We start from the raw sequence: 13,645 nt of genomic DNA on the forward strand, positions 1-13,645 counted from the left end.
GTGAAATGTTTTATTAAGTTGACAGGTCTTGGAGCATGGTTCTGGAATAAAGTACCTTCTACCTCTTTCACCATATTTCTGTCTCCTGGTGTTTCTCCAGCTCATCACCAGCCTAACTCCAAGTTGGTCTTCCCTTTTGTTCTGTCGTGGGCCTATCTGTATTCTCTTCTTATCATTACTTTATTTAAATTGATAATATAATCTTCTAACTTGACTTTTCATTTCACCTTTACATCAAAATCATAGGTCTCATGACACAGTGGACTAATGCTTCTAATGCCTCCACTCCACCAATCTGCATTTGATCCCCTGGTCAATGGTTTGAATCCATGCAGGTCCACTCAGCCTTTCATAATTACAAGATTGATAAAATTAGCATCAATGAGTTGGGTAACAAACATCTGTTATCTATCAGAAGTTCCAAGAGGCCTCGTCGAGCACTCTACAATTATGCTAATTATACAATCTCAACCTCCACTCTGCGCAAAAATCCTGTTGTGTATCCATGAGGTTCTAGTCCTTAGGCCTCCAAAGACCTCTTTAATACAATGGTCTGCACCCCTCAGTCTGGGATATTCCCTGTTTTTCTGTCTTTAAGCACACCCTACAAGCAATATCTGATGACACTTTAAAAGTCTCACATATTTTTTCTAATGCAGGAACACCCACAAGTTGACCATGATTAGTATATTCATTATGCACATTAAAAAACAATTTTTTGTCTTTTTTTGTACCTCCTATCCAAAGTGAATACTTTGAGGTAGCCACACAATTGACAAAAAACGTTTATACTGCCTGTCAATCAGTTACACCAATTTTGGGAGAAGTGCTGGTATGCAAATAGATAAAATGAATAAACCCAAATCCCACCCAACTGTTAAGGGTAAGTCTAGTATTTTTAACACCCGCAGAACTCCGCTCAACTGTCTCAGTCTAGCAAGAATGTATCATTTCCATACATTTTTGGAATGAGGGCACCCTCTTCCTCAAACCATCGGCACAGAGATACTTTATTAATGATACACAAACACTACACCATTGAATAGCATTCGTAGGATGATTGTGGGTCTTAAACAGAGGAGGATCATGTTCTTGTTTTATATTTAATGAATGGCTGGACATACCTTCACCTGTTCCCATCTACTTTTTCACATACCCCTATAGGGATGTGCTGTGTCCGCTTCATATGATGCCTGGATTGAGGGACCTCAAAGTTATTACTGACATGGGCTACTTGTGTTTAAAACAATAATTCCATCCGCCCTTTTCGATGTTGAAGAAAAACTAGCCCGTGCGGCAACAGATCTGCACTCAGAGGTCCTCAGACCTAGATTTTCACCTGAAAATCAGAGCATCTTTCTTCAATTAATGCCCTTTGCTAAACTATCAGGGGCATTTTTACAGCCTTCCTTTTTGCTGCATAATCATAACGAAACTGTTTGAAGATGAAATATCTTACAAGCACACCTATAAGACCCACCGCAGACCTAACTCCTCCTCAGCAGCACCATATCCTTAACATTTATAGATACCCATCTTCATCGGTAACCTCCAAAAACCAAAGCACCTTTCCTAACCTTGAACAACCACCTCTCCTCCTCGTTCCAGATATTACTTTAATACACTCTAAGTTGACAAAAAGATGTTTTTATTGGAGCAACTAAGTTATTCTTGTGCAACCGCTACCCAACCCTGGGTGTGGTCCACACTATGTGAAAGTTCAAAATAAATAGTTTACTTTTAAAATGAGATAAACCACACACAAGTTTTACAGGCCATATAGCAGACCACAAAAAAATGCGCAGTGTCTTCTAGACTATTACAGTTCTCCGCATGTGTGTTGTGGTGGCTACTAGGGCTAAAACATTTCATAAGGACAGAAGACTCAGTTCCTGGAAAAACCAAACCACAGACTTGAATTTCCTGAAGGTGAGCTCAGAGAATTATTTTAAAAATTGTTGCAGGCCAAAAATAGGAATCACTTAACTGCCCAGAACATTTCCCAATTTGTACCACTCATCACCAAGAGACAGCTAAACAAAGTGAGACGCGATCATTTAAATAGTACACAGAAAGGACCAAATCTCCTCTTGGTGCTGTTCAACAAATAAGCCAAAACATAACACACAAAATCAACTGGACAACTTAGAGACACGACTTCTCATCAAGCACCGCTGCAATTCCCCACAACTTTAATCCTAGATAGCCGGTCACATCGGTCTGAAGTCCCCATATTCCATTTCATTATTTCAAGGCACCACGATTCTTTAATCATTTTTGATCTATGAGTACTATTGGATGTCAGTTGCTTGTAAATGTGTGTATCAGTATTCTGTGTAGCATGAGTAACACTGTCCCACCCTGGGTGGGTATGTCTAAGCCGTACTAAAGCCCCACAAATGCATGAATAATTGAAAAAACATCCAAACCACTTGGATGTAAAAAAAAGTAATGCAGTGCACTATAAAAATACTCCTTCGCCAGAAGTGCTTTTCATTTGGGGAACTTTAAACCACTTTCTTGCAGTTTCCACCCCCCTCCTCTCTACCCTGCTTTACTGGACCTTACCTCCACCATATCACCCACAAACAGAACCAAATTTCTACACTACTGGAACACTTTTTTTTACCTAAAACTATTGCACAACTCAACCCACCCTTGCTTGGGACACTGACAAGTACATATAACTGAGTGATACAATATATAAATAACTTCATTATGCACCATAGGCATTGATTCTGCTTGAGCTGCTGGTAAAACAGTACAATCATCTCTGCTACGTAGCCAGCAGCTGGAAACATTTACACAAACCTCTTCCATTTAGCTGGTGGCAGTTTGAATAGCCAAAACTTCAATTTTTATCCAGGCACACTAGCAGAGATTATGAACTATTTGACTGGTGACTGGATAAATAGTGCGAAGGAGGTCTTTATTTAGCCAGATATGAGCAAACAAAAAAAGAAACTCCAAGGAAATGCGATGGGGTGGCCATCTTGTAATATGGGTGCAGGCGAGCGTGAAGGATTTAAGAGTAAGAGTACATCCACCTGTACACTAGTGCATACAAGAGTAAGTGCATCAATGAAGGTAAATGTGTTACACAATTAAAATAACAAATGTTCAAATTCAGCTCTTTTGTTTCAGGAGCTTCAAGCTATGCACACAGTTTGTGCTGAAGTCTGGGGGTATTTGGCTGTCATCATAAGACTAAGGTTAAGTCAGAACAAAATAGTGTGTTTTTAAAACATGGTACAGAAATGTTTTTTTCACTCATGAGTTGTATGGCTTGTTCATGGTCATTCTATGGATATATTTTGGAGAGAGGTACTGATTTTGTAATTCATACAGAAGGCCTTGTGCTTGTTTTGGGCTTCTTTGTGAGGGGGTGGTACTTGCTTAGTATTTCACACCTGGCAGCACAGCATCGGATAAGCAGCAGCAAACGGGAAATGCAAAAAAACAGGTGATATTTAGGCCACAAAATGAGGGGCACTTACATAAGATAATTAGTGATGGGGAGCACAGTGCTTTGAGGTACTTGCAGGAAGTAAATTGAGTGAAACCACAGTAATATGGCTTTTATGGAATGGAGGAAGAGAAAGCAAGCACCAGGTAAGCAGAGTTTCTGTGTAATTCATTCATCTGCAACACCTTTTCACACTGTTAATGCAACAGAGTGAGTTTGAGGCTTAGTGGTGCCATGTAATGAGTATCCCATTCAGTCACACTGACATTTTAGTCATATGTCCAGTGTATCTTGGGAAATATAGTTTTAAGTTTAGCATGACTAGACCAGAACCAAGGGCACTATTAGGGCCAGGGCAGGGAGGATTAGGTAACCTAAAAGGATCTGGACCAGGTGTATTATAAAAAAGGCTAGGAGAGTGATGAAGATCATTACTTGGGGAATCAAGGTGAGCCGTATCACACACAGCATAACCTGGGGTATAGGACCAGGGAGAGTGGGATCAAATGTATCAAGAGAGGAAGACCAGGAAGACCACAGGTACTGGGAAGGCTAGAAGCACCAGGTCCAAATTACCAGGCTCAAAGGGGCCCAAACTAGGAGAAACAGGCTCAAGAGGGACAGAACCAGTGTGTGCAGCATCCAGAGGACAAGAAACAGAACTAGGAGGACCAGAACAATCCAAACCAGGAGTGCCGAGGAGTCCAAGGGGACTTGAAGACCAGGACCCACAGTACTAGGACTAGACTGTACAGGGTGAGGAGGAACAGGGCCATAGTACCAGAATGGAACAGAGTAAGAAATGGGGTATTAAGGTTGGCCAAAAACAAATTGTTATGATAACCAGCATTAAAACAAAAGAACAAGACATACTAGGAGCTCCAGGACTAAGGAGTCCAGGATAGGATGGCTTGGAGGACGAAGTACAGGAGAACTAGGCCATGGGGAACTAGTTAGGAATTACAAACTATGAGGACTAGGACTGACAAGATTAGGTCCAGTGGGCACAGAATCACATGGATGATGAGACTATTAAAACCAACAATAGGATCATGAGGGTCAGGAGGACCAGAAGGATAAGACCGGACCCGGACCAATCTAGGTGGCTAGGACAAGGATGGTCAAAAGGAGGAACAGGATGATCAGAAAAAGGAGGACCAGGAGTAAGAAGGTGAGGTAGCACAGAACCAGGAAGAGTTAGCGCAGAACTAGGATTACAAGGAGCAGGAGGGCTTGGACTTGAAAGACAAGACCAGAAGTATCATGACCACATGGAGGAAGACCAGGGTGAATAAGGATATCTGGAGCAGTTAGACCAAAGTCATTCGGGCCAGGGACCAGAGTCAGTTGTATCAGGTGGACAAAATGGACCAAGTAAGTGGGATTAGGAACAGGGCTAACAGGACCACAACCAAGGAGTGCAGGACCTGAAGCATTAAAAAGAATAGGACCAGGACCTGTGGTGTAAGGATCAGAGTAGCAAGGATCAGGAGGACCAGGGCAACCAGAGCAAGGACTGGTCCAAACCAAGATGGCTAGGCCCAAGGGGACCAAATAATGAGAACCAGAATCAGTGGATGAAACACCAGATGAGCCAAATGAGACTGGACCGGAAACATGAGGATCAGGAGGACCCAGACCATGAGGGATAGGCATACCAGACCCAGGGGAATTAGGACAAAAGGGCCTGGTGGAACAGAAACCAGAAGTTCAGCCGGACCAGAGAAGAGAGGACCAGAACCAGAAATGACCAATAAAAAGATGGGGCATTATCACGTAGAACAGGGCCAGAAAGGACTAGAACCAGTAGTACAAGATTCAAGAAAATAGTACAAGGGTGACCAGAAGAAGGGAAACTAGGGCAAGAGGAGGACTAGAACAACCCAGAAACGGGGGTCTTGCAGGACCAGGTGCTGGTGTATCAGGAGGAGAACCAAGTCTGGGGGGCATAGAAGAAGGAACAGCAGACCTGTGTGATTCTAGGCTACATGTAGTAGTACTTACAAAAGGTTCTTAGTCATGCTTCCTATTCTGTCACCTCGCAGGGACCCCACCATTTTTGAGCCCTCCTAAAACACTAATGGGAAGCATGGGGTGAACAAAATAACAGCATGCAACATGGATAAAAAGCCTATCACACATTTTGAGATACGAGTGACAGAAGATGCTGTCTTGTGCTGGAACATTGGTTTGAGGGTGAACGGGGAGTCAGAATGGTCTAAAGATGGATGGGTGAAAGGATTTGGTCTGCTAAGGATAGCAAAGAGACTCAGAGGGCTGAAGCCAACACAAAATGGTCCATGGAAAACAAAGGCAGGTCGAAGGGTTGAAATATTCAGCAAAGGGGAGGTCAGGATCAGAAGGATAGAGTGAGTAGAAGATGGATCATGGAAGTTGCAGATAGACTGATTCAAATAGCCGTCTGAGGGGCTCTTAATAACAAGGTCTCGGATTGCCAGCTGTTAGTACTGAGAACCAAGGCCAGCTGTGGTACCTTCAGCACCAGACAAGTGGCCAGAAAACCTCTAAGAGCAATTTGAAAAGTGGTGGGAGTGCCTATACAGCAGAAGTGTTTGAAATGGCAGCCATGAGGTCCTGAATGGTGAGACTAATAGTCTTGCAAATCTCGAGTGGCAGAATATTTTAAAGATAAATTGGAGGGTTTTAAGGCTGAAGAAAGGGTTGGAAGACCTAAAAGGACAGCACAGAGTATGTAGAAGTGGTCTAGGGGATGACATATGAGCTCTTATGCCAAAGGGAAAAAAAACAGAAAGCCAAATGAGGTATTTTCAAGACAATAGAGAGGGATGAGAACTATAAAAGGGGTCTGTACCACTGAGGCGCAACAAACTGATTAAAAGGTCTGCGAGGGCTAGCAAATGTGTTAACAGAATCTTGACAGTCAGCAAGCTGGGGGAAGGGTCACAGGAGACAGTGGAGAGTGGAAACTGGCAAAACTAATACTTCAGGGCTTGCAGACCAATGTGAAGGCTAACATGGTGTTGGGGAGAGGACTGAATGCCAAGTTCGGCAAAGGGGATTACTTGCTAGCTAAGTGGCTAAAGATGGTCCACAAAGATAGGTTCAAAGTGCAGGTAGTATCAGCACTGGTATTGCGGCTCCGAGTGCTGACAAAAAGGAGGGTACCTGAAGGTAGGAGGGTGAGCTTAAAGGTTGTTGTGCTGACAGATAGGACTGGAGAAGCTCTTATAATGACATCGAAGGACAGCGCTTTATGTGAGTGAAGTCAGTAGACTGACCTCATTTGCAACAAGTTCTACTTTTAGAGTGACTTCCAGACCTATGCGCGGACTTCCATGTGTGTGTTAAGTGCATGTATGCAAGGTCAAATTGTAATCTGTTTGTAGTATTAGGACTCAATGTGGTGAGATACTGACTGCATTCTTGTGCCTGGAGAGCAGAGACCCAGAGACTGAAGTAAGGGGGGATGCAGATAGCTCTACTCTTAGAAATTCAATGAGCTCCTTGTTAGCACAGGAGATGCTACCTAGCTCATTTTTCAGAACCAACTGTTACCTAGGGAGAGGGGCATTCACTCTAGCTACCATCTATGGATGACTGAGGTGAACGATAAGTAAGGCAGTTGTCTTCCCCTTTAAACAGCTATATTCTCCTAATGTGCCTGAAGCAGAATTGCTGCATTTAAAATTTCAAGATTATAAACTGATATAGTAAATTTGTTCCCTACACAAAAGGACAGATTAGAGTGTATATTTATATGTGTGTATATATATATATGTGTGTGTATATATATATATGTGTGTGTATATATATATATATATATATATATATATATATATGGAAAATGTCACTTACCCAGTGTACATCTGTTCGTGGCATTAGTCGCTGCAGATTCACATGCTGTGCACATCCCGCCATCTGGTGTTGGGCTCGGAGTGTTACAAGTTATTTTTCTTCGAATAAGTCTTTTCGAGTCACGAGATCGAGGGACTCCTCCCATTTCGGCTCCATTGCGCATGGGCGTCGACTCCATCTTAGATTGTTTTCCCCGCAGAGGGTGAGGTAGGAGTTGTGTATGCTAGTAATAGTGCCCATGCAATGGAGTGAATACGTATGTACATAATGTAGTTTAAAGTAATATATTTACAAATTTACAAATGTTCAAGATCAACTTCGAAACGGCTACAGGCTCCCGGGGAGGCGGGTGGGTGCATGTGAATCTGCAGCGCCTAATGCCACGAACAGATGTACACTGGGTAGCTGCAGATACACATGCTGTGCATAGACTAGTAAGCAGTTATCTCCCCAAAAGCGGTGGTTCAGCCTGTAGGAGTTGAAGTTGTTTGAGACAATGTTCGTAGTACTGCTTGACCTACTGTGGCTTGTTGTGCTGTTAACACATCTACACAGTAGTGTTTAGTAAATGTATGAGGCGTAGACCATGTAGCTGCCTTACATATTTCGGTCATTGGAATATTTCCTAGAAAGGCCATGGTAGCACCTTTCTTTCTAGTTGAGTGTGCCTTTGGTGTAATTGGCAGTTCTCCTTTTGCTTTAAGATAACAGGTTTGAATGCATTTAACTATCCATCTAGCAATGCCTTGTTTAGAAATTGGATTTCCTGTATGAGGTTTTTGGAAAGCAATAAATAATTGTTTTGTTTTTCAAATTAGTTTTGTTTTGTCAATGTAGTACATTAACGCTCTTTTGATGTCTAATGTATGTAGTGCTCTTTCAGCTACAGAATCTGGCTGTGGGAAGAACACTGGTAATTCTACTGTTTGATTCAAGTGGAACGGTGATATGACTTTTGGTAAAAATTTAGGATTTGTCCGTAGAACTACTTTATGCTTGTGTATTTGAATAAATGGTTCTTGTATGGTAAATGCTTGAATCTCACTTACTCTTCTTAAAGATGTGATGGCAATTAAAAATGCAACTTTCCATGTTAAGTATTGCATTTCACAAGAGTGCATGGGCTCAAAAGGTGGACCCATGAGTCGTGTTAAGACAATGTTGAGGTTCCATGAAGGAACTGGTGGTGTTCTTGGTGGTATAATTCTCTTTAGGCCTTCCATAAACGCTTTTATGACTGGTATCCTAAACAGTGAAGTTGAGTGCGTAATTTGCAGGTAAGCTGAAATTGCGGTAAGATGTATCTTAATGGAAGAAAAAGCTAGCTTTGACTTTTGCAAATGTAGTAAGTATTTTACGATATCTTTGGCATATGCGTGTAAGGGTTGAATTTGATTATTATGGCAGTAATAAACAAATCTTTTCCACTTATTTGCATAGCAATGTCTAGTGGTAGGTTTCCTAGCTTGTTTTATGACCTCCATACATTCCTGTGTAAGGTCTAAGTGTCCGAACTCTAGGACTTCAGGAGCCATTTCGGTGTCTGATCTGTTGTTTGTGTTGCGTTAACAGATCTGGTCTGTTTGGTAGTTTGACATGAGGTACTACTGAGAGGTCTAGTAGTGTTGTGTACCAAGGTTGTCTTGCCCATGTTGGCACTATTAGTATGAGTTTGAGTTTGTTTTGACTTAACTTGTTTACCAGATATGGAAGGAGTGGGAGAGGGGGGAAAAGCGTAAGCAAATATCCCTGACCAACTCATCCATAACGCATTGCCCTGAGACTGATGTTGTGGGTACCTGGATGCGAAGTTTCGGCATTTTGCGTTTTCCTTTGTTGCAAATAGATCTATTTGTGGTGTTCCCCAACTCTGGAAGTAAGTGTTCAGTATTTGGGGGTGAATCTCCCATTCGTGGATCTGTTGGTGATCTCGAAAGAGATTGTCTGCTAACTGATTCTGAATTCCTGGAATAAATTGTGCTATTAGGCGAATGTGGTTGTGAATCGCCCAATGCCATATTCTCTGTGCTAGGAGACACAACTGTGTTGAGTGTGTCCCTCCCTGTTTGTTTAGGTAATACATCGTTGTCTGTTTTGACAAGAATGTGTTTGCGGCTTATTATGGGTTGAAATGCTTTCAGCGCTAGAAATACTGCCAATAGTTCTAAGTGATTTATGTGAAACTGTTTTTGCTGACTGTCCCATTGTCCTTGGATGCTGTGTTGATTGAGGTGTGCTCTCCACCCTATCATGGAGGCATCTGTCGTTATTACATATTGTGGCACTGGGTCTTGGAAAGGCCACCCTTGGTTTAAATTTATACTGTTCCACCATTGAAGCGAGGTGTATGTTTGGCGGTCTACCAACACCAGATCTAGAAGTTGACCCTGTGCCTGTGACCATTGTGATGCTAGGCACTGTTGTAAGGGCCGCATGTGCAACCTTGCGTTTGGGACAATGGCTATGCATGAGGACATCATGCCTAGGAGTTTCATCACCATTTTGACTTGTATTTTTTGTTTTGGATATGTGGCTTGTATTACATTGTGAAATGCCTGAACCCTTTGTGGACTTGGAGTTGCTGTGTTGATTGTCGCCCCTAAGTATTGCTGTGTTTGACACGGCAGAAGGTGTGACTTTGTGTAGTTGATTGAGAAACCTAGTTTGTGCAGGGTTTCTATGACATACTTTGTGTGTTGTGAACACCGTTCTAGCGTGTTGGTTTTGATTAACCAATCATCTAGGTACGGGAACACATGTATTTTCTGCCTTCTGATATGTGCAGCTACGACTGCCAGGCACTTTGTAAAAACTCTTGGCGCAGTTGTTATTCCGAATGGCAACACCTTGAATTGGTAATGTACCCCTTGGAATACAAACCTTAAGTACTTTCTGTGTGAAGTATGTATCAGTATATGGAAATATGCATCCTTTAGGTCTAGTGTTGTCATGTAGTCTTGTTGTTTGAGCAGTGGGATTACGTCCTGTAATGTCACCATGTGAAAGTGATCTGATTTGATGTAGGTATTTAATGTTCTGAGATCTAATATAGGTCTCAGACTCTTGTCTTTTTTGGGTATGAGAAAGTACAGAGAGTAAACTCCTGTTCCTTTCTGTTGGTTTGGTACTAATTCTATTGCTTCTTTCTGTAGCAATGCCTGAACTTCTAGTCCTAGAAGATCTATATGTTGTTTTGACATATTGTGTGTTTTCGGTGGGACATTTGGAGGGAATTTGAGAAATTCTATGCAATAACCATGCTGGATAATTGCCAGTACCCAAGTGTCTGTTGTTATCTCCTCCCAATGTTTGTAAAATTTTCTTAGTCTCCCCCCCACAGGTGTTGTGTTGGGGATGTGTGACTTGGAAGTCACTGCTTGTTTTGAGGAGTTTTGGGGCTTTGGAACTTCCCTCTACTTTTTGGGAACTGTCCCCCTCTATATTGTCCCCGAAAACTTCCCCGCAGATATTGGCTCTGATGAGTGGGCCTTGTTTGTGAGGTCGTGGGTTCTGTGCTTTGCCCTCGAAACCCCCCTCAAAACTGTGTTTTTCGAAATGTGCCTCTGCTCTGTGGGGAGTAGAGTGCGCCCATGGCTTTGGCCGTATCAGTGTCTTTCTTAAGTTTTTCGATAGCAGTGTCCACCTCCGGTCCAAACAACTGCTGTCCGTTAAATGGCATATTCAGCACAGCTTGCTGTATTTCTGGTTTAAATCCTGATGTACGCAGCCATGCATGTCTCCTTATTGTCACTGCTGTGTTGACAGTTCTAGCAGCTGTGTCTGCTGCATCCATTGCTGACCATATCTGATTGTTGGAGATACTCTGTCCTTCTTCTACTACTTGCTGTGCTCTCTTTTGGAACTCCTTGGGCAAATGTTCTATAAAGTGTTGCATTTCGTCCCAATGAGCCCTATCGTATCTGGCCAACAAAGCCTGTGAGTTTGCAATACGCCACTGGTTTGCTGCCTGTGCCGCCACCCTTTTGCCTGCTGCGTCAAATTTTCGACTTTCTTTATCTGGAGGTGGTGCATCTCCTGAAGTATGGGAGTTCGCTCTCTTGCGAGCTGCCCCTACTACAACTGAGTCCGGTGTTAGCTGTTGTGTGATGTACACGGGGTCTGTTGGTGGCGGTTTATATTTTTTCTCCACTCTTGGAGTAATGGCCCTTCCTTTTACAGGCTCCTCAAACACTTGTTTGGAGTGTTTTATCATTCCGGGTAGCATGGGAAGACTCTGGTACTGGCTGTGTGTGGACGACAATGTATTAAATAGAAAGTCATCTTCAATGGGCTCTGCATGCAGGCTGACATTATGAAATGCCGCTGCCCTCGACACCACCTGTGCGTAGGCTGTACTATCTTCTGGTGGCGACAGTCTAGCTGGATAACAGTCAGGACTATTATCTGACACTGGCGCATCATAAAGGTCCCACGCGTCAGGGTCATCTTGACTCATCCCTGTATGAGTCGGGGATTGCATCATAGGTGGAGTGGCTACCGGTGATGTTTGCGGCGATCGTTGTGGAGACGGTGGCGGGCTTACTTGTTTAGCCACCTTTGCCTGTGGCTGCTTGTCTTTCTCCTGGAAGCCAAGTTTGCGTTTCATTCTAATAGGAGGGAGAGTGCTGATCTTCCCTGTTTCTTTTTGGATGTGGAGCCTTCTTTGGGTGTAGTCTGGCTCCATTGTTTCCAATTCCTGTCCAAATTTATATATTTTCATTTGTGAGGACAGTCCTTGTTCCTGTGTGTAGGAACTTGATTTCGGTTCCGAGGCCGGATGTTTCGGTATCGAAACCTTTTCGGCTACTTTTTTCGGTTCCGACGAAACCTTTTTTATTTTCGTCGTCGTTGTCTCCAGTGCCGATTCATTTCGGTGCCGCTGTCTCGGTGCCGAACTTGCTTGGAGCCGCTATCTCGGGCCCGAGATTGCTGTGTGGCGGTATCTCGATCCGAGTCGGATGACTTCGACACAAGCGTGCCTTTTTTCGGTGCCGATGATCGGTCACCTATTTTTCGGGTTAAGCTATGGCCTGTTGGCGGTGGCGTCCCCTGGGCTTTTGTGGTCTTCTCGTGAGTTTTATGTTTCGACGTCTTACTCACGGTTTTCGGCGTTTCTTCGGGATCGATCTCATCCAAGTCCGATTCCTGGATGGAGAAGGTTTCTTCTTCCTCCTCGAAACGCCCTTGTCCTGTCGGCGCCAACGCCTTTTGCAGTCTTCTTGCTCTTCGGTCTCTTAGTGTCTTCCTGGACCGAAACGCTCGACAGGCTTCACAAGTATCTTCCTTGTGTTCTGGCGACAAACACAAGTTACAGACCAGATGCTGATCTGTATATGGATACTTGTTATGGCATATTGGGCAGAAGCGGAATGGGGTCCGTTCCATCAGCCTTGAAGAGACACGTGGCCGGGCCGACCAGGCCCCGACGGGGGATCGAAAAAACCCCGAAGGGCCACCGGAGCTCTTCAAAAGTCGGTGTCGATCTGTTATAACTAACCCGATACCGAACGCAAACAATACCGACGATTTTTCCGAGATTCTAACTAACTTTCCGAACCGAAACCCGGAGCGAAAAGGAACACGTCCGAACCCGATGGCGGAAAAAAACATTCTAAGATGGAGTCGATGCCCATGCGCAATGGAGCCGAAATGGGAGGAGTCCCTCGATCTTGTGACTCGAAAAGACTTCTTCGAAGAAAAACAACTTGTAACACTCCGAGCCCAACACCAGATGGCGGGATGTGCACAGCATGTGTATCTGCAGCTACACATGCCATCGAACATATATATATATATATATATGGATAGCTAGATCTCTGTCTGGACAAATGTGTCCAGATGGAATCACTATCTCTATGATAAAAAGAAAACCATCTCTTTTGTCTACTTTCTAATTCATCTGTTTGAACATTGCTGTTCAAGCGGTGTAACCCCACGATAGTGAAGTGGAAGTATTATAGTCTCAATACATAATACAAAAGCGCTCTCAGAAGTATCCTAACTATAGACAGATAACCCTTTTGGACTCCGTTTTGGACTCAGTTGGAAAGGTGTTTGCTAGAAGTATCTTGATCCACCTACTCGATTGGGAGGCTGAGCAAGCAGACTTTCAGAAAAAAACTGTTCCACATTGGATAACATTGCCGTACTCCCGCTTATTTTAGAAAAATATATTACAACTCACAGTCATCCAGTATACACAGCTTTTATAGGTTTGTCTACTGTGTTTGGCCGCATCACTATATTTACAATTTGGAAAAAGTTGTACAGGTTAGATATACCCCACTCCCTACTCCAGTTAATTAATGGGTTCCAAATGTTAGCTTAGTGTCATTTTTTTCT

At 43.2% G+C, this 13,645-nt stretch overlaps 1 protein-coding gene across 4 annotated transcripts in view; it reads right to left on the reverse strand.

Annotated features, from left to right (window-relative positions):
• Positions 1-13,645, reverse strand: part of PIEZO1 (piezo type mechanosensitive ion channel component 1 (Er blood group)) — a 742,509-nt gene that overhangs the window by 85,832 nt on the left and 643,032 nt on the right. The gene's annotated exons all lie outside the window — the stretch shown is intronic.

This window comes from Pleurodeles waltl, chromosome 12, assembly GCF_031143425.1.
Source record: "Pleurodeles waltl isolate 20211129_DDA chromosome 12, aPleWal1.hap1.20221129, whole genome shotgun sequence".
Lineage (NCBI taxonomy): Eukaryota > Metazoa > Chordata > Amphibia > Caudata > Salamandridae > Pleurodeles > Pleurodeles waltl.